The sequence below is a fragment of the Erinaceus europaeus genome, chromosome 15 (assembly GCF_950295315.1).
Source record: "Erinaceus europaeus chromosome 15, mEriEur2.1, whole genome shotgun sequence".
Classification (NCBI taxonomy): Eukaryota; Metazoa; Chordata; class Mammalia; order Eulipotyphla; family Erinaceidae; genus Erinaceus; species Erinaceus europaeus.
In genome coordinates this window covers 30,581,493-30,603,631 of record NC_080176.1, presented here as the reverse complement: position 1 = coordinate 30,603,631, position 22,139 = coordinate 30,581,493, and the positions used below count along the sequence as shown (strand labels likewise).

The 22,139-nt window shown below is 43.2% G+C and overlaps 1 pseudogene; it reads left to right on the top strand.

The window, feature by feature from the left end:
* The first annotated feature begins 18,289 nt into the window (after positions 1-18,289).
* On the top strand, positions 18,290-19,504 carry LOC103108970 (small ribosomal subunit protein eS6-like; annotated as a pseudogene).
* The last annotated feature ends 2,635 nt before the right edge of the window (positions 19,505-22,139 follow it).

The window sequence follows — 22,139 nt, the reverse complement described above, 5'->3', positions numbered from 1 at the left end:
TCATATTTACCCCCCCCCTCAAAAAAATCTCAACTCCATCTGTCCTCCACCTTTACCTTCACAGTTCATCTTCTCTTATTCAGACACTTAACTGCACTAGTCATCTTCCATCTACACCGTTCTCCTTCAGTGTGCTCTCTATATCCAACCTAGAATGACTGTTCCAAAACACAGGCTAATTTGTGTCTTGATTTTGGCATCTCACTGTTATTAGAATGAAACCTTTCACATAGAAGCAACTCATTTGGTTTCATGCTGAGCAGCATTTTCTATGCTTTGCCATCTAACTGTATAGATCTCCATCTGTCCTGTGAACTCCTTCCCACTGTAGGACCTGTCCATATGATCTCCCCTCTGCTTGGAACACCAGCCTGTTCCTTTTCATCTATTTACCTCCTACCTTCCCAGGCCATGTTACATCCTTGGGAAAGGATAAAGCCTCAGTCTAGGTTCTCAGGGTAATATAAACTTCTTAAATTAAAAACCTGGCATATTTTCTATTTTAAGTACATGACTTGTATAATATTTTAATGAAATGTGTGCGTGAAAGGGATACCACGTTCAGGTGAAAGTTTACATCTGTTGATAGGATTCTTTGTCTATTCCCCATTGTCTATTTATTGTATATTATGAACAATAAGAGGCAGTATTACACTTGCCTTTCCATACTATTGTGTGCCTGTTAGCACTTCGTAATGCTAATTAAATAAATATCCACTTAGTGGACTAAGTAAATAAATAGCCACATACTAGACGTGCCATAAATATTAGCTTTTCTAACTGTATTCTGATATTTTTGTCTGTTACTTAAATAAGGCAAAAATGGCCCACTATTATGTTCTGGAAGTTTAAGGTTTTTCAACCTCAGAACTGAGCCTTATCTGACAGCTACTTATCTCCCAGTTGGACTCTTCAGGTAGCTCATGTAACAGACAGCTTCTCAGCAGATTTCATCTACAAGATAGGCCATGGATAGGCCTCTAGATGGTTTGCATAACTATATAGATATTCGCAGTGTATAGCTGGTTTAAGCACTTGAACTCAGTAGATAACATGTAATTCCTGAAATTACAGGCATGCTTCCTGTTATGATCTGTAAGCAAATGTGACCTGAAAGATTGTATTATTTGATTATTATAAAGACTGTATATTATTGAGGGGGGCTCACTTCTTTCTCTCTGCTTCTGTGTTCTTGTGTATACAACAATGACATGGATTTGGGCACCATGTACCTGGTACAGTGCAAACATTACCATGCAGTAGAGATTGAAACTTTTGATCCCCAGCTCTCACCTGCAAGTAGAAGGGGAAGCTTCGTGAATGATGAAGCAGTGCTTCAGATCTCTCTCTCTCTTTCTCCCTCTCAGCTGGAGCACTGTTCATTCTGGCTGATGGTAGTGCAGAGGAATTGAACCTGAGACCTAGGTGCCTCAGTTATAAGAGTCTATCTGCATAGCTATTATGCTATTTCCCCCACTCCAGATGTCTTTTGTTCTCCTCTCTCTCTCTCTCTCTCTCTCCTTTCTTTTAAGAGCAGTGCACTGCCCAGCCCTGGTTTATGGTCTTGGGGTGGGTGGGGAGGGAGGGATTGAACACAGGAATTTGGAGCCTCAGGCACGAGAGTCTCTTTGCATAACCATTATGCTATCTACCTCTGCCCTTCTTTTCACTCTATATTTCTCTTTATAAAAAAAATAATAAAGAAAGAAGGGGAAAAAAGAAAAAAAGGGATGGCTGTTGGACGTTTTGGATTTGTTGTTAGGCACTGAGCCCCAGCAATAAACTTGAGGGGAAAAAAAAATAAAAGAAAACTAGTGATACTTAAAACTACTGTGTCCACCTCAGGGTTATTGAGAGAGTCCAAAATAAAAATAGCTAATGTAATTATCCTGTGAATGGTAAAGCTCAATGCATAAGTAATTTGTTCTTCCTACTAGGATTATTATGAGTATTCTGCATGTAAGTCATCCCTATAAATAGCCATGATAATTAATTAATTAGGCTGTGATATTCATGGCCAGACACCTGTCGTGGAACAAAAACTGTCTCTCAGATGACTTGAAGGGGGTGGGGGGGTGGGGACAGCAATTAGGAATCCAGAATGTTTCTAGATTTAGCATTTTGCTTTTCTCCAACTGGTCCTGTTCTGTACTTCCAAATACTCTTGCTGTATCACTAAAAGGAATGGATTTTTTTTTCTGGTCAAAAAGAAATACAACTTGATAGTGGCAACACAGGACTTCAGACCTCACAGTTGCATGCTCCAAGCATTATCTCAGCTGCAGATCCTGATTGGGGCTCCAGCCCTTTAAAGCCATGCATTCCATTAAACACTGAGCAAAATCCCGTGTTTTAACCACACACGCCAGGTTTTAGGGAATAGAAATCTCTTTAATTATGAAACAGTTTGCACATTTGCTGGGTGCACATGAGGTGCTATTTTATAAACTCACAGTTATCAAAAGAAAAAAAAAACAGAGATAAATCTGGAGCATAATAGGAAAGGCAGCAAAATTGTGTCTGATGAGAAAGACCCTGAGAACCTTTTGGGTTAAATTCTGGTTGTTCTGAGTTTTGCACTTGTCAATGTCTTTTATTCGCTTCAGTGGGAGATATTTCTTCAGGCTTGTGGACAACTCTGAAATTGCATGGAGGCACACTTGTGGAAATGTAATCTTGTCTCTCTCTAGACCCATGAGGACTATGAGTTATACTAGGAGTTCCACGAGCCAGGGAAATGAGCTGAAAATTGATAATGGAGAAGGAGCTTGGAATCAGGGGCCAGAAATGTGGGGAAAGTGTGACAGGTCCTCATTTTTAAGTAATCAGTACAAGTACAAATAAATGCACTGTCTTCCAGGCAGTGAGATAACAATAAAGGCAGCTGACCCAAGCTCTCTGGGCAGTAAAATACAGAGAAGGCAACCTCCTTTATTGAAATGCAACCTGCTTTGGCACCAGGAAGAATCTGATGGTAAAGGTTTGTTCAGTTCAGAAGACATCAGTGTCCTGGCTTGAGGAACTTGAAATAATGGATTAAATAGTACTAGATGGAGCTGGGTGGTGGCACACCTGGTGGAGCAAGCATGGTACAATGTGCAAGGATCCAAGTTCTAGCCTGTGGTCCCCACCTGCAAGGGGCTGGGGAAGCATTGCAGTGGGGACTGGACTTGAACCTGGGTAATATACATGATAAAACAGTACACTATCCAAGTGAGCTATTTCACTGACCCTATATGAAAGTCTTTAGGTAGGTCTTAGTACATGTTAGCTGCTATTACTCTTCCATTATCTTGTCATTATTTTCCCTGGGCTAATTTCACTCCTCTCCACACATGGCCTACCTCTCTGACCCCAGTCACACCCACAGTCCTGTCTTTGCTTGCCTTGGGTTCCACGTTTGTATTTCTATCTTCTGGGCTTGTCATATCCACTGGACATGCTGAGTGACAAAGTGAACATGGCACTCAGCTGTAGTCTACCCCACGTGCCCAATATTTGTCATGAAGTGTTCCTGACTTTATTCTCCTAGACAGAAACTCTGGAATTTTCTTTGATTCTTCCTTTTTGTTCACTGTTGTTACTCATAGTTCCTTTAAAATGCTCAGTTCCCTTTACTGGTACTCTCTCCATGTTCTCTGACTTTAGCAAGAGGTTTCAGTCATGCCTTTGACCCCTTTTTTCTCACTTACTCATCTCCACTCCACTGACAGCTTATCCCAGTCTACTCAATCCAATTCCCCTGCTGATTTCCCTCAAAACTTCACTTTGCCTTGCTGAGTCAGTCTCTTGCCTCAGAACTTCCAACTGTCACTGTGACTTCCAACTGTCACTGCAGTCAAACTCAGACTACTTCCTGGGGTGCTGGGAATGCTTTGTTTGGATCTGGAGGGGACCTCCACAGCTGTAGTTTCCTCTGTCACTGTAACAAACAGCACAGGCTAGGTGGTTCAAATAACAGAAATGTAGGGGATAGGCAATAGGGCACTTTGTTGAGAGTGCATACATTACCAGAATAAGCAAGGGCGTAGGTTCAAGCTACTGGTCTCCCCTGAAGGAGAGGCGCTTCATTGGTGGTGAAACAGTGTTGTAGGTGTCTTTCTCCCTCTCTATCTTCCTTGTCCCTCTCAATTTCTCTCTGACCTACGAAATAAAATTTAACAAAGAAAAAGAAAGAAAAAATTTAAAAAAGTATTTTCTCATCGTCCTGGAGATCAGAAATTTAATATTAAGGTGTCAGTAGGCTTGGTTTCTTCTGAGGTTTTTCTCTTTCTTTCTTTCTCTCTGCCACCAGGGTTATTGCTGGGACTAGATGCCTTCATGAGGAGTCTACCATTCCATTATGCCCATTTTTTTCTTTCTTTTCTGAGACAAAAGGAAATAAGCATGGGGGTGGGATGAGAGAACAGGGGAAAGAGAGGCAGAAAGAAAGAGAGAGAACCAATACCACTGTATCACTGCTCGTGAAACTACCTTCTTGAACCTGGGGCTTCACACATGGTAATGTGTGTGTGTGTGTGTTTGTGTGTGTGTGTGTGTGTGTGTGTGTGCTCTACTTCTCTTTCTTCTCTCTCTGTCCCTTCCTTCCTTCCTTCCTTCCTTCCTTCCTTCCTTCCTTCCTTCCTTCCTTCCTTCCAGAGCACTGCTCAGCTCTGGGACCTCTCAGAGCCTTAGGCATCAGAGTCTCTTTGCATAACCATTATGCTATCTACTCTGACCTATGCTGTATTTCTGAGTCCCACCTTTTGTGGCCTTATTCTTGGCTTGCTGATGACTCTCTGTGTCCTCAGGTGGCCTTACCTTTGTATGTCTGTGTCATCATCTTCTCTTCTAACCAGGATACCTGGTTGAATGGGATTAAGACCCAACCCACTGACTTATTTCAACTCGGTTATCTCTATAGTGGTCCCACTCCCAACTATCGATACATTTAGGGGTTAGAACTTCAACACAGGAGTTTTAGGGGGGACATAGCTTAGCCTACAACCATGTCTAGGTGTGTAAGAAACCTATCAGGCTATGTTCTCAAGGTGCACATACTCTATTATTGTGTGTATACCCATACTTTAGCAAAACCTTTATAATTTTACTTATTTTTTTACTTTTTACTTATATCATGCAGCTGGGGTCTCTCTCATGTTCAGTTTCACTTAACCCCAGGCTGCTTCCCCCCAGTTTAGATGGAGAGACACAGAGATGGTAAGAGACACTACAACACAAGAGCTATCTATGCAACCATGGCATCTTTCATTTGTCACATGAACTCGAACATGGGTTGCTCATGGAAAGACTGACTTCCTATCCAGTGATCTTTCTCTCCATTCCATTGAAATCAGTTTTAGAACTGTCAACAGAAATACCAAAACCCAACCTTTGCCTCATTTCAAGTGTTTTCCTTTCCTTTCCCTTCTTTCCTTTCTTTCTTTCTTTCTTTCTTTCTTTCTTTCTTTCTTTCTTTCTTCCATTCTTTTCTTTTTTTCTGTTGGATAGGACAGGCAGACATTGAGAGTGGCAGAGCAGATAGAAAGGAAAAGAGAGAGACACCTGCAGAACTACTTCACCACTTGTGAAGTGGTCTCCCTGCAAGTGGGGAGCAAGGTCTTGAACCCTGGTGCTTGTGCATGGTAACATGTGTCCTTAACCAGGTGCACCACCACCCATCCCTCTCAAATTCCATCTTTTTCTCAGTACTAGCTTCAACAAGCTCTCCCCAGCCTTTCCCACTTTCTCTATCTCTCCATTTGCTGACTAATCTCCATCTTTGTTTCTCTGCCTACAATCACACCTCTCCTCCTCTCTATTGCTATTAAAATCTATCTTGATAGATCTCCATCTCCTGCACACTCACTTTTATTCCCTTGTTCCCTTCTTTTCCATTCAACTGATTTTTCTGGAAGTGTTCTCTGCACTAGGTCCAGTGTTCTGGGGGTGGACAGTGAAAACCCTACTTCCTGCCCACAGTGAGCCTACTGTGTGCCGGAGGCAGGTGAGTTAACCACTGGCACTGAGAGCAATGACCCGCTGCCACAAAAGACCACAGACAGGAAGGCATAGACAACTGGCAGGAACCTCAAAGTCAAGGTGGGTAGATTAGGTTCCTGGTGAGAGCCTACTTACTGGCTTGTACATAGCCCCTGGTGAGAGACTACTTACTGGCTTGTACATAGCCCCATAGCTTGTGTCCTCACAGTGGGAAAAACAGTGCCTTTTATAAAGGCTCTCATTCTCTTCTTACAAAGACACTACTCCAAAATGACCCACCCCCAAGCCATCACACTGGGGAATGGAATTTCAATATGTTAATGTGTGTGTGTGTGTCTGTGTGTGTGTGTGTGTGTGTGTGTGTGTGTGTGTGTATGGGGTAACCCAAATATTCAATCCCTAAGACAAGTCTACTGCCAACAGGTATGGTAATGAGAATACAGAGGAGAGACACCTAGCAAAAACTTGAGGGTTGTTTCTTGGTAGTTTCTATTCAGAGACCATAAGGGTGAGAAAAGGTTAACCAGAGGAGGGGACAGAAAAGATGGAATGCATTCATTAAGAAGTATACTGCAGGGGGTTGGGCGGTGGCGCAGTGGGTTAAGCGCATGTGGTGCAAAGCACAGGGACCGGCGTGGGGATCCCGGTTCCAGCTGCCAGCTCCCCACCTACAGGGGAATTGCTTCACAGGCGGTGAAGCAGGTCTGCAGGTGTCTATCTTTCTCTCCCCCTCTCTGTCTTCCCCTCCTCTCTCCATTTCTCTTTGTCCTATCCAACAACGAAAAACATCAACAATGGCAATAATAATAACCACAATGAGGCTACAACAACAAGGGCAAAAAAAAAGGGGGGAAAATGGCCTCCAGGAGCGGTGGATTCATGGTGCAGGCACCGAGCCCTGCAATAACCCTGGAGGGGAAAAAAAAAAGAAGTCTACTGCAGGGCTAGGGAGATCATCTTACTGGCCTGAAGTCGCAGAAGTTGTAGGTTCAAGTTCCAGCACCACCTTATGCCAGAGATGAGCAGTGTTTTGGTCTTTCTTTACTCTCCTTTTTAATTTTTCTTTCTTTTGTACAAGGAGTCTTTATTTACTTTGCTTTTTTCTACCAAGGTTATTGCTGGGATTCAGTGCCTATATAACAACTCCACCGCTCCTGGCCGGCTTTTTTTTTTTTTTTTTTTTTTAATAAGAACACACACACGTAGAGAGGGGTGGAGGGAGAGACAGAGAGAAAATGAGACACCTGCAGTACTACTCCACCAATTGTGAGATTTCATCTTTGTAGACGGGGACTCGGGGCTTGAACCATGGTCCTCATGCATGGTAATGTGTACAGTATAGTGGGTGTGCCATCGTCAGGCCCCAGCAAGTGAATCTTTAAAATGGGAAAGAAGCCTCTTGCAAAAGACTAGGGACAAAGGAAGACATAGTAGGCTAGAAAATATCAAGCAGCCCAGTGTTCTATAGCTTGAGGGCTGGAAAAGGGGTGATGTGAAAAGAGGTTGAGAAGGTGAGGAGGGACTGTAGGACCCACTCAGGAGATAAGGACTTTATCCTGCAGACAGTGGAGGACTATTGAAGAATGATAGTCCATTGGAATAGCAGTCTAGAAATTTCTCTCTGGCAATAAGGAGGAGGATGTCCCATTGGAATTCTCTTGATTTACAATTTGCATTTCAGTTTAGAATTTATTTATTTGTTTAATTTTATTTTTTAAATATTTATTTATTCCCTTTTGTTGTCCTTGTTTTATTATTGTTGTTATTGATGTTGTTGTTGTTGGATAGGACAGAGAGAAATGGAGAGAGGAGGGGAAGACAGAGAGGGGGAGAGAAAGAGAGACACCTGCAGACCTGCTTCACGGCCTGTGAAGCTGCTCTCCTGCAGGTGGAGAGCCGGGGGCTTGATCCAGTGGCTAGAACCAGCTCCTTACGCTGGTCTTTGCACTTTGTGCCATGTGTGCTTAACCCTCTGTGCTACCGCTGACTCCATAAATTTAGAATTTATTGTTTCTAATTTTGCTCAGAGGTTCTTGATTTTCCTCTCCTGCCTGATTATAAGCTTGCTTGGGGGAAGGAACAGAGTTTTTTTTTTCAAATACACAGTTTAAATTCTCCATAAAAACTCTGGGCAGTGGTGGAGGGAGCTAGCTCACCAGTCAGTTCATATGCCTTGCTATCTTCTTAGTCTAGGTTTAAGCCCAGCACCACATGGGAATGCCATGACACCAGTAAAAGCTCCAGTGCTGTGGTGTCCTTCCCTCTGTTTTTCCCTCTCTGAATGAAGAAGTTGCCTAGGAGCTGGGAAATTGCTCAAGTTCAAGACTCTGGATTTGCTGACAAAACAGAACAAAAGCAAAAAACAAAACAAAACAAAACAAACCTAAAGGGATTCTCTCCTGATCTTGCTCTTTCTATGCAGAGAGCAGATGTCACTTTCTTTCAGGAGAGAATATTCTTTCCATGTGATCATGATCATTGTATGTCCTTATATTGTACTTTCCTGGACATTTCCAGAATCTACTCTGATGTTAAGGGCAAAGATCTTGGAGCTGTGACCCATGGCAGTGAGGAGTGGAATAGGGCAAATAGACAAATAGACACTTTCTTTCTTTCTTTTTTTTTTTTTTCCCTCCAGGGTTATTGCTGGGCTCGGTGCCTGCACCATGAATCCATCACTCCTGGAGGCCATTTTTTCCCCCTTTTGTTGCCCTTGTTGTAGCCTCCTTGTGGTTATTATTATTGCCATTGTTGACGCTATTCGTTGTTGGATAGGACAGAGAGAAATGGAGAGAGGAGGGGAAGACAGAGAGGGGGAGAGAAAGATAGACACCTGCAGACCTGCTTCACCGCCTGTGAAGCAATTCCCCTGTAGGTGAGGAGCCGGGGGCTCAAACCGGGATCCTTATGCTGGTCCCTGCGCTTTGCGCCACATGCGCTTAACCCACTGCGCCACCGCCCGACCCCCAAATAGACACTTTCTTTTTGGAGAGACATAGATTCTTGCTCAGTAGATTTCTGAGATTGCTCTTTCTGACAAGATCCCTGATGCTGCCAATGCACCAAGTCCCTGAACAAGAATTGTGAGAGGGGAAGCTTCCCTGCCTTTCCCAGACTAAAACTCTGAATTGCTGCACTTTCATTTTGCTTTGTCAGAGAAACCTGGGCCAAGTGAACGATTGTCCCTAGACCTCAAGCTTCATCTTTAAATATGGAGTCTGGTTGCTCTCAAAGGCCCTTTCCAGCTCTGAAAACCTATCTGCTATTTGGAAAGTCACATTCAACAGAAATGTTTTTGAGTGCCTCCAAGGAAAGAGCTCTGTGCATTCCGTCCATTACAGTTATTAATGTGGCTGATAGAGGGGCCATGGCTCCGAGTTCCAGTGGATTAAAAATAATCCTTTAATCCCCCAAGTGAAGTCACTCACCACTAGGCTCAGCGTAGAGTAGATGACTGCTTTAGAGGCACGGGGCTGGAAGGAGCCTGTTGCACTCACCCTGCATTTGTACCCATGTTGTCTGGGACACATGTGGAAATCACTTTTCAAGCTCCAAACCAGCCTCTGTTTATGTGAACAGAACATTTCCCAGAGTGTTATCACACCCCCTCCACATTTGCCACGGTAGCTGGGAAAGAACAGGTGCAGCCGAGTGTGGAGTTGGGCATTTGAACATCTCAAACTCTCGGGAATTGCTGAGTGGGATCCCTGCAGGTCTCGGCAATGCTACTGTACTTGGATGAAAAGGGCGGATAATGAGGAGAGGTATAATCTCATTCGCTCCGGGATGCTGCTTGTGACAGCTCATGGGAGCCACCATGCTGAAGGCCAATGGAGAGGTTAACCGTTTCTTTCTTTAAAAAAAAACAAACCAAAACTGATTATTTAGAGTAGCAGCAGGGGAATCAGAGAAGAGCAGCACAATAGAGATGAAGGCAGTGCTTACTTTCAAATCCAATTCTCCTCTGAGGAGGTGCTGAGTGGGGGCACTTCCTTCTGGCTGGTTGGTTTCACTGCATTTTTGGACTAGGCTGATTGAAGACATCAGATGAGAAGAGGCAACCCAAGGGTTAGAAGTGCCAGTGCTGAGCCTGTGTGCACTGTGGAGGGTGCACAGGGGTGCGGGTAGGACAACAGGGCAGGCCGGGAGGGAAGCTGGCTTCCCAAATGCATCATCAAGCCCCCCTCCCCCCATTACTCAGCTTAGAAACAGACCCTCAATTATACCTCACCTCCTCCATCTTTTAAGATGTTGATCCTCTTGGAGAGATAACATACTTTACTGTGCCTACAAACCTGGATTTGAACCCCGGCCCTATATGGGAGTCCCTACACTAGGAGAAGCTTCCTGAATAGAGTGATGTCTCTTTCTCTCTCTCTATCCCCCACTCTGTCTGTCTGCCCCCTGACAATCCTGAAGTCCAAAGGGGGAAAATGAGTCTGTTGGAAGTGGTGGAATTGAACGGGTGCAAAGTTCTGGGGTGGAGGGTAGGTGAGAGTTTTTTCTTTTTTTTTTTTTTTGCCACTGGGTTATCATTAGGATTTGGTGCCTGTATGGTTCCACCATTCCTGAGACCAGTTTTCTCCTTTTTCTTTCTTTTTAATGGAGAGAGAAAGGGAAAACATGCAGTACTACTCCACAACATGTGAAGCTTCCCCCCTGCAGGTGGGGTCCAAGGGTTTCAAGGATTCTTGAACATGGTAACCTATGCACTCTACCAGGTGAGCCTCCTGTTGGCTTTTTTAATAAGCAAGTTTGAGCTTTTATGTGCATCTGGAGAGAGAGAGAGAGAGAAAGGATAAGTAGGACACCTGTGTCTCTGTCACCTTCTCAGCCTGTAGCTGGAGTTGGGTGTCTATGACAGTAGTGAGGCAATAACTGTCTAGTTTATCTCAGGGGAAGATGCCTTCCTGGAGCCTCCAAGGGGGACCACATAGACTCTCAGGATGCCCCCTCTCTCAGAAGCTGATTCCCAGGGAAACTTACTGCACTTCTAGAAAACTTTTGACTCTTCACCTGGGCTGCTGTCCTTGCCTGCATGGGATGCTCCCATGTGGGAACCCAATCATCTAAGAGTCCCCTGATCTCTGAGGCCAGGGCTGCTTTGATGTTGCTTTTGTCTCATCTCACTGCCCTGTTCTGAGTCATCCCTGACCTAAGTCTCAGAAACTCTTCTCTCTCTTGCTCCCCCTGCTCTCTCTTCATACCTCTTCTCCTTCCTCCCATCCAACCAGACCTCCTTTCTGGTTTCAGTTCATCAGTTTGACTTCAATCTTACATTTTTTTCTCCTCCAATATTTTTTCTATTAAAACAAAACAAAAAAATAGGACTGGAAGGCTGCTCACCAGAGAGAACCTTACTTATTCTGGAGACTCTCATACCACATAGGAGCATCAAGGGACTGGGGTTTCATGGATGGTGGAATGGTATTGTTCTCTCTCTCTCTCTCTCTCTCTCTCTCTCTCTCTCTCTCTTGCCTCCAGGGTTATTGCAGGGGCTCGGTGCCTGCACCATGAATCGGTGCCTGCAGACCTCACATAGGAGGCCAAGATGCTGTATCACTGAGTCCCCATCTTCTTTCTGTGAAATGGAGATGATATCCACACATACAATAATTTTGTAGGTTTGTCCTAAGAGATAAACCAGGGGTAGCCAAGGAATTGAGAGAGCTCCTGTCACACAGCAGATGCATTTGACTTGAAAACTTTGTTATGACAACCTTAATGCTGGGGTGAGTTTAATTTATTGGAATAAGAGAGGTACAGAGTTTCTAAGGTCTAGAATTGTCTTATGGGGAGGGGAGCCCTTTGTGTGTATAAGCTTAAATGTATTTGAAAATTGTTGGGAAAATGAAAAGCCCTAAACAGTGGAATTGGAGGGGAAAAGAGCAAACTAGTATATGTTTGATTTTTAAAAAAAATTTGACTCAACAATTATGAATTACTTTTCTTTTTCAATGGCTGGGATTTTTTTTTAACTTCCAGGGTTACCACTGGGGCTCGGTGGCTGCACCACGAATCCACTGCTCCTGGCGGCCATCTTTTTTCCATTGTTGTTGTTGGATAGGACAGAGAGAAATTGAGAGATGAGGGGAGACAGACAGGGGGAGAGAAAGACAGACACCTGCAGACCTGCTTCACCACATACAAAGCAACCTCTCTGCAAGTGGGGAGCCCGGGGCTTAAACCAAGATCCTTGCAATGGTCCTTGCTCTTAGTACTATGTGTGCTTAACCCATGAGCTACTGCCTGGCCCCTGGATTTTTTTTTTTTTGTTTGTTATGTCAGGAAATGATCCCAGAGCCTCATATACTTATGTGCATGAGGAGCCTATTTGGGTGGTTGTTGTATTTTTTTTTTAAGATTTTTATTAGCAGCTTAATAATGATTGACAAGATTATAAGATAACAGGGGTACAATTCTACACAGTTCCCAACATCAGAGTCCATGTCCCATCCCTCCATTTGAAGCTTCCCTTTTCTTTATCCCTCTCTGGGAGTATGGAACAAACTTCCTTATGGGGTACAGAAGGTAGATAGGACTTCTGGCTTCTGTAATTGTTTCTCTGCTGGAGATGGACTTTTGGCAGGTGGATCCATACCCCCAGCCTGTTTCTATATTTCCTTAGTGGGATAGGACTCTGGAGAGATGTGGTTCTGGACACATTGGTGAGGTATCTGTCCTGGAAGGTCAGGAAAGCCTCATGGTGGCACCAGCAGTTTAGTGGCTGAAAGATATGTTATAAAGCAAATTGTTCAATAAACAGGCACCCAAAAGTGCAAATAAAACAAATGAAACTAGGGGTCTTCATGTGGGAGTAAGCTGGGAAGTCTTTTGAAGATATTTTTCATGTGGCCCATGAATTTAGTAATTTTTACTTGAGCTTGATAGCTAGGATGTGGGCGAATCCCCGCCCTTTTTTCTTTCCTTATTTTCTCTTTCTCCCTTCCTTTCTTTCTTCCTTCCTTCTTTCCTTCCTTTCTTTCCTCCTCCTCCTCCTCCTCCTCCTCCTTCTTTATCACTGTCAGGACGTCACTACTCCAGAATTTCTTCAAATAGAGAGAGAGGCACACAGAGAGAGTTTAAGAGACCCCAGTACCAAAATTTCCTTCAGTGCAGTAGGGACCAGACTTGAACCTCAGTCACATGCATAGCAAAGCAGTGCACTATCCAGAGAACCATTTTTTCCAGCCCCTGTTCCCCCCCATGTCTTTATTTGAGAGGGGGAGGGAGAAAGAGAGAAGGGACAGAGAAAAAGGGTAGAGAGACAGAAGAGAGAAAGGAGGAGACATGACAGCACCACTCCACTATTGAGAGTTCCCAAGTGCTATTTGTGTTGCTCCCATGTGTTCCAGAACTTGAACTCAGGTCTCTAAGTTCTACCAGATGAGCTAGGTCCTAGCGCTTAAGATTTTCTTTTTGAGGAAACAAAACAAAACAAAACACCTGTTTTTATAAAACAAAACCAACCAAACAAAAAAGTTACTAAAACAAATGAACCAATGTCAGCTCAGGAACTGAGGCATCTATTGGATGAAATTTTCTTTTCCTTAGAATGTCAACAAATTTCCCCAAAGCAACCCTTTCACCAAGCCCCCCCCCGCCCCCACCCCCACCCCTGTACACACATCTCAGCTATAGTTAGTGCTAAGCTAACTCAGTCTATAGAGCTAACATTATTTCTAGAATGTTTCTTTCTGCAGTCTCCAACCAGGCCAGAGGAACCCCAGTGAACAATAATCACAGTCATACAACAATATCTGACACCCTGCAAAACAAACAAACAAACTGAAAAATTACATATGTGAGATATACTATGTGTCTGAATTTTAAAGGCATGGTGAGACAGCAGGGCCCCGTGGCGTCCTGCTGTTTATCAATAGAGGCAATTAGGAGGAGTGCCAGTTTAGAAAGCACATATTTGTGCCCATAAAATGTAGAACATACTGACCTGTCTGGTCTCTGAACTCCAGAGTGCTCTTTAGCCTGAATCTCTTGATGTCTCTCATCCTTAGACCAAACAAGACAAGTGACAAAGAGCTCTTTGGTCTTCTTGGTGGAGTAACTGGGTGTCCCAGAAACAGCCCTGCTTGTGGGTGGAGGCAAGCTGTGCCAGAGCTCTTGGCCTGAGGGGAGGCTGAGGTCACAGTTTGGAGCAGGGCTCACTCAGGCAGCGGGCTCAGCTCCCTCCCTAGAGGAGCACCTGGAAGATTTACTGAGCACTCCAAGGGGACTCTAATGGCTGGGGGATCCCATGGGGCTTAGAAATGTGACAGCTGTGCAGCTGGGATAAATTTGGATACTACTCATATGTACTCCAAATTGGTAAGACCTGGGAGACATTTGGAAATTTGGATGCTTGCTTTCTGCTTTTCTGGGTAGTTGCTAATAATTATTCCCCCCACCAAAACCATATGATTTTGTGAATAATTATTAAGTTCTGGAGCAAGAGTGAGAACTGTTGCTTTTGGTTTTTTTATTTAATTAAATTACTTTATTTATTAGGTAGACACAGAAATGGAAAGGGAAGGGGAGATAGGGAAACACTGCTTCACTGCTTGTGAAACTTTCCCCCAGCAGGTGGGGACTGGGAGTTTGAACCTTGTTCTTTTGTACTGTAATGTGTGTATGCTACCAGGTGCACCACCACCTGAACACTCCCCCTTTTTTTTTCTGCTTTAGGTTATCTCTGGAGCTCATTGCCTGCATGGCTCTACTGCTCTGAGATATTCCCCCTTTCTTTTTTTTTTGTTTTTACTAGAGTATGAGTAACTGAAAGAAGGGAAGGGAGAAAGAGAGAGACACTTTGTAGCACTGCTCCACCACTCATGAAACTTTCCTCTTGCAGCTGGGGACTGGAAGTTTGTACTCAGGTCCTGAGAGTTATTTGTGGTAATGTAATAAAAAGGCTGTGGCAAGATTCTGTGTTCAGATTACAGTTCAGAAAGTGCCTTGAGGCTGCCTCTTGTATGCACCGTGCCCTAGTGATCTCACTCCAGTAAGTCAACTTGGCCTGAATACCTTACATCATATCACCCCTATATGGTTATCAGGACATTAATCTTTTTAAAGTTTATTTAGTTGCTTAATATTTTAATTTTTTTAGGATAGAGGAAGAGAAAGAGACACTGACTATAGTACTGAGGCTTTCTTCAGTGCATCTGAGGCCTGGCTTGAATCTGGGTCATGCACATGGTAAAGCAGCACACTATCCAAGTGAGCTGTTTCATTAGCTTCATTCTGTCAATCTTATAACCGTTGTGCTTTCTCTAGCTTATCAACTGGATACTGGCAAGATCTTTCTGAAGGTCACACATAAGCACTTGGGTCTAGGTGTGAGGTCATGCCTGTCAGATTTTTTTTTTTTCCTCCAGAGTTATCGTTGGGGCTTGGTGTCTACACTATGAATCCACTGCTCCTAGAGGCTATTTTTTCCTTTTTTTTGACCTTGTTGTTTTATTGTTGTAGTTATTATTGTTGTTGTCATTGTTGGATAGGACAGAGAGAAATAGAGAGAGGAAGGGAAGACAGAGAGGGGGAGAGAAAGACAGACACCTGCAGACCTGCTTCACTGCTTGTGAAGTGACTTACCTGTAGGTGGGGAGCTGGGGGCTCGAATCAGGATCATTACGCCGGTCCTTGCGCTTCATACTACTTTGTGTCTTGTGCATTTAACCTGCTGCACTACCACCCTGCCCCACCTGTCAGATTTTAAGGTTTTGATCTCTACACTTGTTGATCCTTACTATTTGACCTTGATGGAATAGTGACTCTTGGTCTAGCAACATGCTTTGAGAAACACTGGCCTAGCACAGTAGTTCACTACACAGAAATAAATTTAAGTAACTTGTTGGATTCACTTGCAGTTGAATTGGAAAGGCTGATTGTCCTTTTGTAGATTTTATGTTGACCAGTTCTGCCTAAGGTTGCCAAGGTCATCTTGTACCTAGGGTCTCAGTCAATTCTTATAAACTGTTTGCGTTCATGATCATCTTTTGCTCGTGGCTAAGCTTAAGAGGCACATGTTGAGCCAACCAAGAATCAAACCTTAGTTATTGTTCTGATACAGAATTTTGATAATAGACCCAAGTTGGGAATTCTAGAGAGTCAGGTATGCTCTAAAATTCTTTGGCCTGGTATAATGATGCCTCTGGGAAAAAAAAAACTATCATAAATAAATAGGACAGAGATAATACTGAGATGAAGACAGAGGAGAGACAAGCTGGAGTATTTCTGGGTACATGCAACACTGGGAATCACACCAGGAGCCACAACCATGCAAGTATGAGGCTCTACCAGTTGAGCTACCTCCTTGATCACCTTGTACCCTTTTGTTAGCTCTGGTTGAAAGTAATGGTGAGTGCAGTGAAGCCAGTTGAGACATTCTGCTCTGTGCTTCAGAAATTAAGAGCAAGTAAGAACAACTAAGAGGCCTGGAATCCCATCTCCACACCCACCCCCCCACAGCCTCCCCCATCAGCAGATTTGGGGAAAGGCAGGGGGAAAGAGAAACTCTTTTTTTTTTTTTAAGAAAGTATTAATTAACAAAACCATAGGGTAGGAGGGGTACAATTCCACACAATTCCCACCACCCATTCTCATATCCCACCCCCTTCCCTGATAGCTTTCCCATTCTCTATCCCTCTGGGAGCATGGACCCAGGGTCATTGTGGCTTGCAGAAGGTGGAAGGTCTGGCTTCTGTAATTGCTTCCCCGCTGAACATGGGCATTGACTGGTTGGTCCATACTCCCAGTCTGCCTCTCTCTTTCCCTAGTAGGGTGGATCTCTGGGGAAGCGGAGCTCCAGGACACATTGGTGAGGTCTTCAGTCCAGGGAAGCCTGGCTGGCATCCTGATGACATCTGGAACCTGGTGACTGAAAAGAGAGTTAACATATGAAGCCAAACAAGTTGTTGAGCAATCATGGACCCAAAGCTTGGAATAGTGGAGAGGAAGTGTTAGGGGGATACTCACTGCAAACTCTAGTGTACTTCTGCTTTCAGGTATATATTTTGCAGTAGTTTATGGATACGTGTGAACATATGCTCTCTCACAGAAACTGGTGTATATCTAGGTTTTGGTAATCATGCTCAAGGGACCCCCATGATTGATGGCTGACTTCTCATAAAAAACCCTGCAGAGTCCAGTACAAAGTGTTCAGTTGGGAGTGGGGGTGGGGGGAAAACCTGTCAGCCTTGAATGTGATATCCAGCAAAACTACACTTCAAAAGTAAGGAGATGTAAAAACATTTTTAGCCAAACAAATCCCAGGGTGATTTAGTGCTATCAGATTTGTCTTAGAAGAATTGCTAATGAAACTTGCAGGCTAAAACACATGGCCTTGGATAGTAATTCAAATGCACATGAAAAAAAAAGCACTAAAAAGGCAATTATCTATTTATAAAAGATACTATCAATGCATGTTTTTTCTTTCCTAATTGATTTAAAAAGCAATTGCATAAAAATATATGTGCAGTAGTATTGTCGGGCTGATTCCATATAAAATGTGATATATTTGACAATAATAGCACAAAGGAGGCAAGTGGGAGCAAAACTGTATATGAGTAAGAAACAACACCAGATGGTATCTCAAATGCACAGGACTCAGAATGAAGAGAATCAGAAATGGCAAATAAGAAGGTTAATATAACGATGTATAGAGACTTGTTTTCATGTCTTCTGTTATCTTCTTTAGTATAGTAGACTTAGTGTGACCTAATAATTAGTAAAATGTATTTTGGGATTATAACATTCATAGGTATAATACATATATCATGAATAGGATAAAAACTTAAAGTGAATAGTGTTACATAGGAATTATGTTTTTATATATCCCATTGGAATTAAATTGCTATCATTATGAATTAAAGTCTGGTAAGTGTATTTGGTAAGTCACAGAGCAGCCATTAACAAAATAAAAAAAAGTATATGCAGTGATAGACTCATTAAACAGAATTTAAATGCTATACAACAACTATTAAATAAATGCAATAAAGGAATGAGGAGGACAGGAAAGTAAAAATAACAGGAGACATAGAGAAAACAAAAGTAAAATGACAGATGTCAATCCAACATTAAAGATGAATGGAGGTAGTTGTAATCATACCAGATTAAAAAACAAGTTCCAGATATAAGGTGTCTATAGGGTACATACATTAATCTTACTCTATTTTGTCCTTTAAAAAATATTTATTTATGGTGTTTGGTCAGGAGAGATAGAAAGAGAACCAGAACACCACGTTGGTACATATAATACTTGAGATTGAACTCAGGACCTTATGTTTGAGAATCTAATGGCTTATCCACTGTCACCACATTTTAGTTTTAAAGATACAAACAGCTATGAGAAGGGCCAGGTGGTGGCACACCTGGTTAAGTATATACCCTACAGCACACACAGACCCAGGTTCAAAGCCCTGGTCCCCATATGCAGAAGGGAAGCTTCACGAGTGGTGAAGCAGGGCTGCAGGTGTCTCTCTTCCTCTCTCCATCTCTATTTCCCTCTCTCCTCTCAATTTATCTCTGTCTCTAATAAAAAATAAACAAATAAAAATAAAATGAAACAAACAGCTATGAGAGTGACAGTATAGATTAAAAATGTTATCTGTCTCTCTTTTTCATGGTGTCTTGGAGGCAGTTGGGCTGCTTCAACATGACACTGAATATCTTTTTCCCAGTCACTGGCTGCCAGAAACTAATTGAAGTGGACAATGAGCACAAGCTTTGCACCTTATATGAGAAGCATATGGACAACTGAAGTTTCAGCTGATGCTCTGGGTGAAGAATGGAAGGGATATGTGGTCCAGATCAGTGGTGGGAAGGACAAATGGGGTTTCCTCATGAAGCAGGGTGTTTTGACTCATGGTTGTGTCCTTGCTGATTAAGGGGCATTGCTGTTACAGACCAAGGAGGACTGATGAAAGAGAGTACCAATCTGTTTGAAATTGGATTGTGAATGCCAATTTGAGCATCCTCAACTTGGTCATTGTTAAAAAAGGGGAGAAGGATATTCCTGAACTCATTCATACTACTGTGCCTTGTCACCTGGGGCTCAGAAGAGCTAGCAGAATCTGCAAACTTTGCAATCTTTCTAAAGAAGATGACATCCACCAGTATGTTGTGAGAAAGCCCCTAAACAAAGAAGGTAAAGGAACCTAGGACCAAAGCACCCAAGATACAGTCCTGTTACTCCACGTGTTCTGCAATACAAACATCACTGCACAGCTTTGAAGAAACAACACACTAAGAAAAAAAAGGAAGAGGCTGCAGAACATGTGAAACTTTTGGCCAAGAGAATGAAGAGGAGGCCAAAGAAACACGTCAGGAACAGACTGCAAAACGACAAAGGCTGTCTTCCTTGAGAGCTTCTACCTCTAAGACTGAATCTAGTCAAAAATGAGATTTTTAAAAGAGTAACAAATAAAAGTGGATGACAAAAGCAAGAGAAAGAAAGAGACGAAGAAAGGAAGAAAGGAAGAAAGGCCATACAGTAGAAATTATAAGAAAACTAGAGTGGGGGGCAGGTGGTGATGTATCGGGTTAAACACATATAGTACTAAGTGCAAAGACCTGAGCAAGGATCCCAGTTCAAGCCCTGGCTCCCCACCTGTAGGGTGGAAGCTTTACAAGCAGTGAAGCAGGTCTGCAGGCGTCTCTCTGTCTCTCTCTCCCTTTCTATCTCCCCCTTCCTCCCCTTCTCAATTTCTTCCTGCCTTTTCCAATAAAATGAAACAAAGAAAAAAAGGCTGCTAGAAGCAGTGGATTCCTAGTGCAGGCACCGAGCCCCAGCAATAACTCTGGAGGTTAAAAAAAATAATAAAAAGAAAAGAAAACTATAGTGGTTATGTAAACATATATAAGATAGGCTTTAAATTAAAAGTGTTATTGGATAGAGGAGACATAGTTTATAATGACAGAAGCATTGTCTATCGAGGCTTAGGAAGTGGTTCAGTGATAGAGCACAAGACTTGCTTGCATGAAGCCTCTGGCACTGGATATGACAGAATTGCACTCTGGCCTCTGTTGTGAAATAAATATGGAATAAGAAAAAAATAAATCTTAAAGATTAAGTGCTTATAAACCTACATGCATCTAAAAATAGAGCCCTCAAACCTGAAAGGATTTAAGAGAAAAATAGATAATCCAATAATTATAGGTAAAGACTTGAGTGGGGGAGATAGCATAATGCTATGCACAAAACTTTCATTCCTGAGGCATCAGAGGTCCCAAGTTCAATCCCCTACATCACCAGAAGCCAGAGATGAGCAGAGTTCTAGTTTCTTTCTTTCATTAAAAATAAATTATGTATATGTATATATATAAAGTGCAATGACTAACCAAGCTTAAAAAAAAAAAAAAAAGAACAGCTAGTACTGTGAGCCCTGATCATCATGAGTCCTGATCAGGATATTTCCATCCCTGCTCCCTATGTTGGCTAGAAGATGCTGTGCAGTGAATCATTCTGTACCCTACTACTTTGCCCCAGAAGCTTCAGAGGAGTAGGGTCCCAGAGCAGGCTCTGTGAACAGAGTTTGCACTTGGGGCTAAAATGCTTACCCATGTGGGAAGTACCATTCAACTAAGCAGACTTCTGGAGGGGTTTAGCCATAAAGGATGTAAAACAACAGTGTGGAAAATAGAGATATAGCAAGCTACATTCAAGGTGGTTGACTGGTAGATTCCAGATGAACTTTTAAGGTGAAGAGAGCTCTAGTTACATTCTTTATTTATTTTTAGATTTTATTTATTTATTAGTGAGAAAGAGAGGTGAGGGAGAGAGGGGGGAGGGAGAAAGAGAGAGAGAGAGAGAGAGAAGGAACTAAAGATTATTGTGGTATATGTGCTGCCAGGGATTGAACTCAGGACCTCAGCTGAGAGTCTAACTCTTTATCCACTGTGCCAGCTCCAAGACCACTCTAGTTACATTCCACAACTCAGTGTAGGCAGGAAATGGTTCTCTTGACAATTAGCTTTTCATGGAACTGGAATTATAGCTCAGCACCTCCATCTGAGAGCACAGAGAGGGGTGGCAAGCAAAACCTCTGCACCCCAAGTCACCAATTATCTCCCAAGGACAATGAACTAGAGCAAGGAGCAGCTCTGGTAGCTAGCAATAGCCCTGGTGGCAGCAGTAGCAATGACAACACAGAAGCTCTTAGAAATAATGGGGAAAATATTCCCTGAAGTGCCATCTGCCTTCTATGTGGAACTACCCCTAGGAAAATCCAGGGGAAGTACCCACTGCTTAATAGAGCCTCCGGTGCCCATTTGCGAGTTTGCTTTTGCAAAATCCTTTGTGGTTTGCAAAGGCTCTCTTGTAATTTCCTTCCCCTGGCTGCACTGTCCTCTTAGATGTGCCTGAAAAGAACCAGGCTGCCTGAGAATGCTTTCCAGGTCAAATGGTTGGCTGCCTCTTCCCTTGAGCTAAATAAAGGACACCTTCTTCAAAGGGCAGAGAGGAGAGTCCATCTGGTCAGGGGAGTTCCAGCCAAGTCTCAGACCTCAGCTATGCGGCTGGTCAGCTCATACCACCCAGAATCTACATCTGGTTGCCAAATGCCCCTTGCACTGGCCACCCACATGCACAGGCTCCAATAAGCAACAGCCTCAGCATTCTCCTGGCTGAACAAAGAGGGTGATTACCACAAGCAGGGTTATTGTTCAGTTGGCATTGGCATCAAAGGCCCTGGGCCAGCTCCCCTTTGTCTGTCAGCTGCTATTCAGAAGGAGAAGCAATGGGTTTCTTGGAAAGACTGTGGACGTGGGGATGCTTGCTGGAGTGCCACTAATGTGATTCTAATAATGACTTGTAAAGCTGCTTAACACGGAGAACCTTACCAACATGTCTTCCAAAATGTCACGGTGCCTGGTTATATCAGGCACTCTGGGTCCCAGATTTAGAGCTAGGCTGGGTTGAGTCATCTCTGCTGCCTGTGTGAAACAAGGTCTGTGCCTGGTGTGCTGGCTGAGACAAGTCTTGCACGTGGATGTGTCATCTTGTCTTCTGATAACATGCCCCCAAGTGCCTCTTTTCCAGAGAACCAGATTATTTTCTACTTGGCCCTGTGCCCACCTCATGTCTCCAATGAGAATGAACTCTCACCACCTTTGCTTATGCCTTTTTTTTTTTTTTTAAACCGAGTACTCACTGCTCAGCT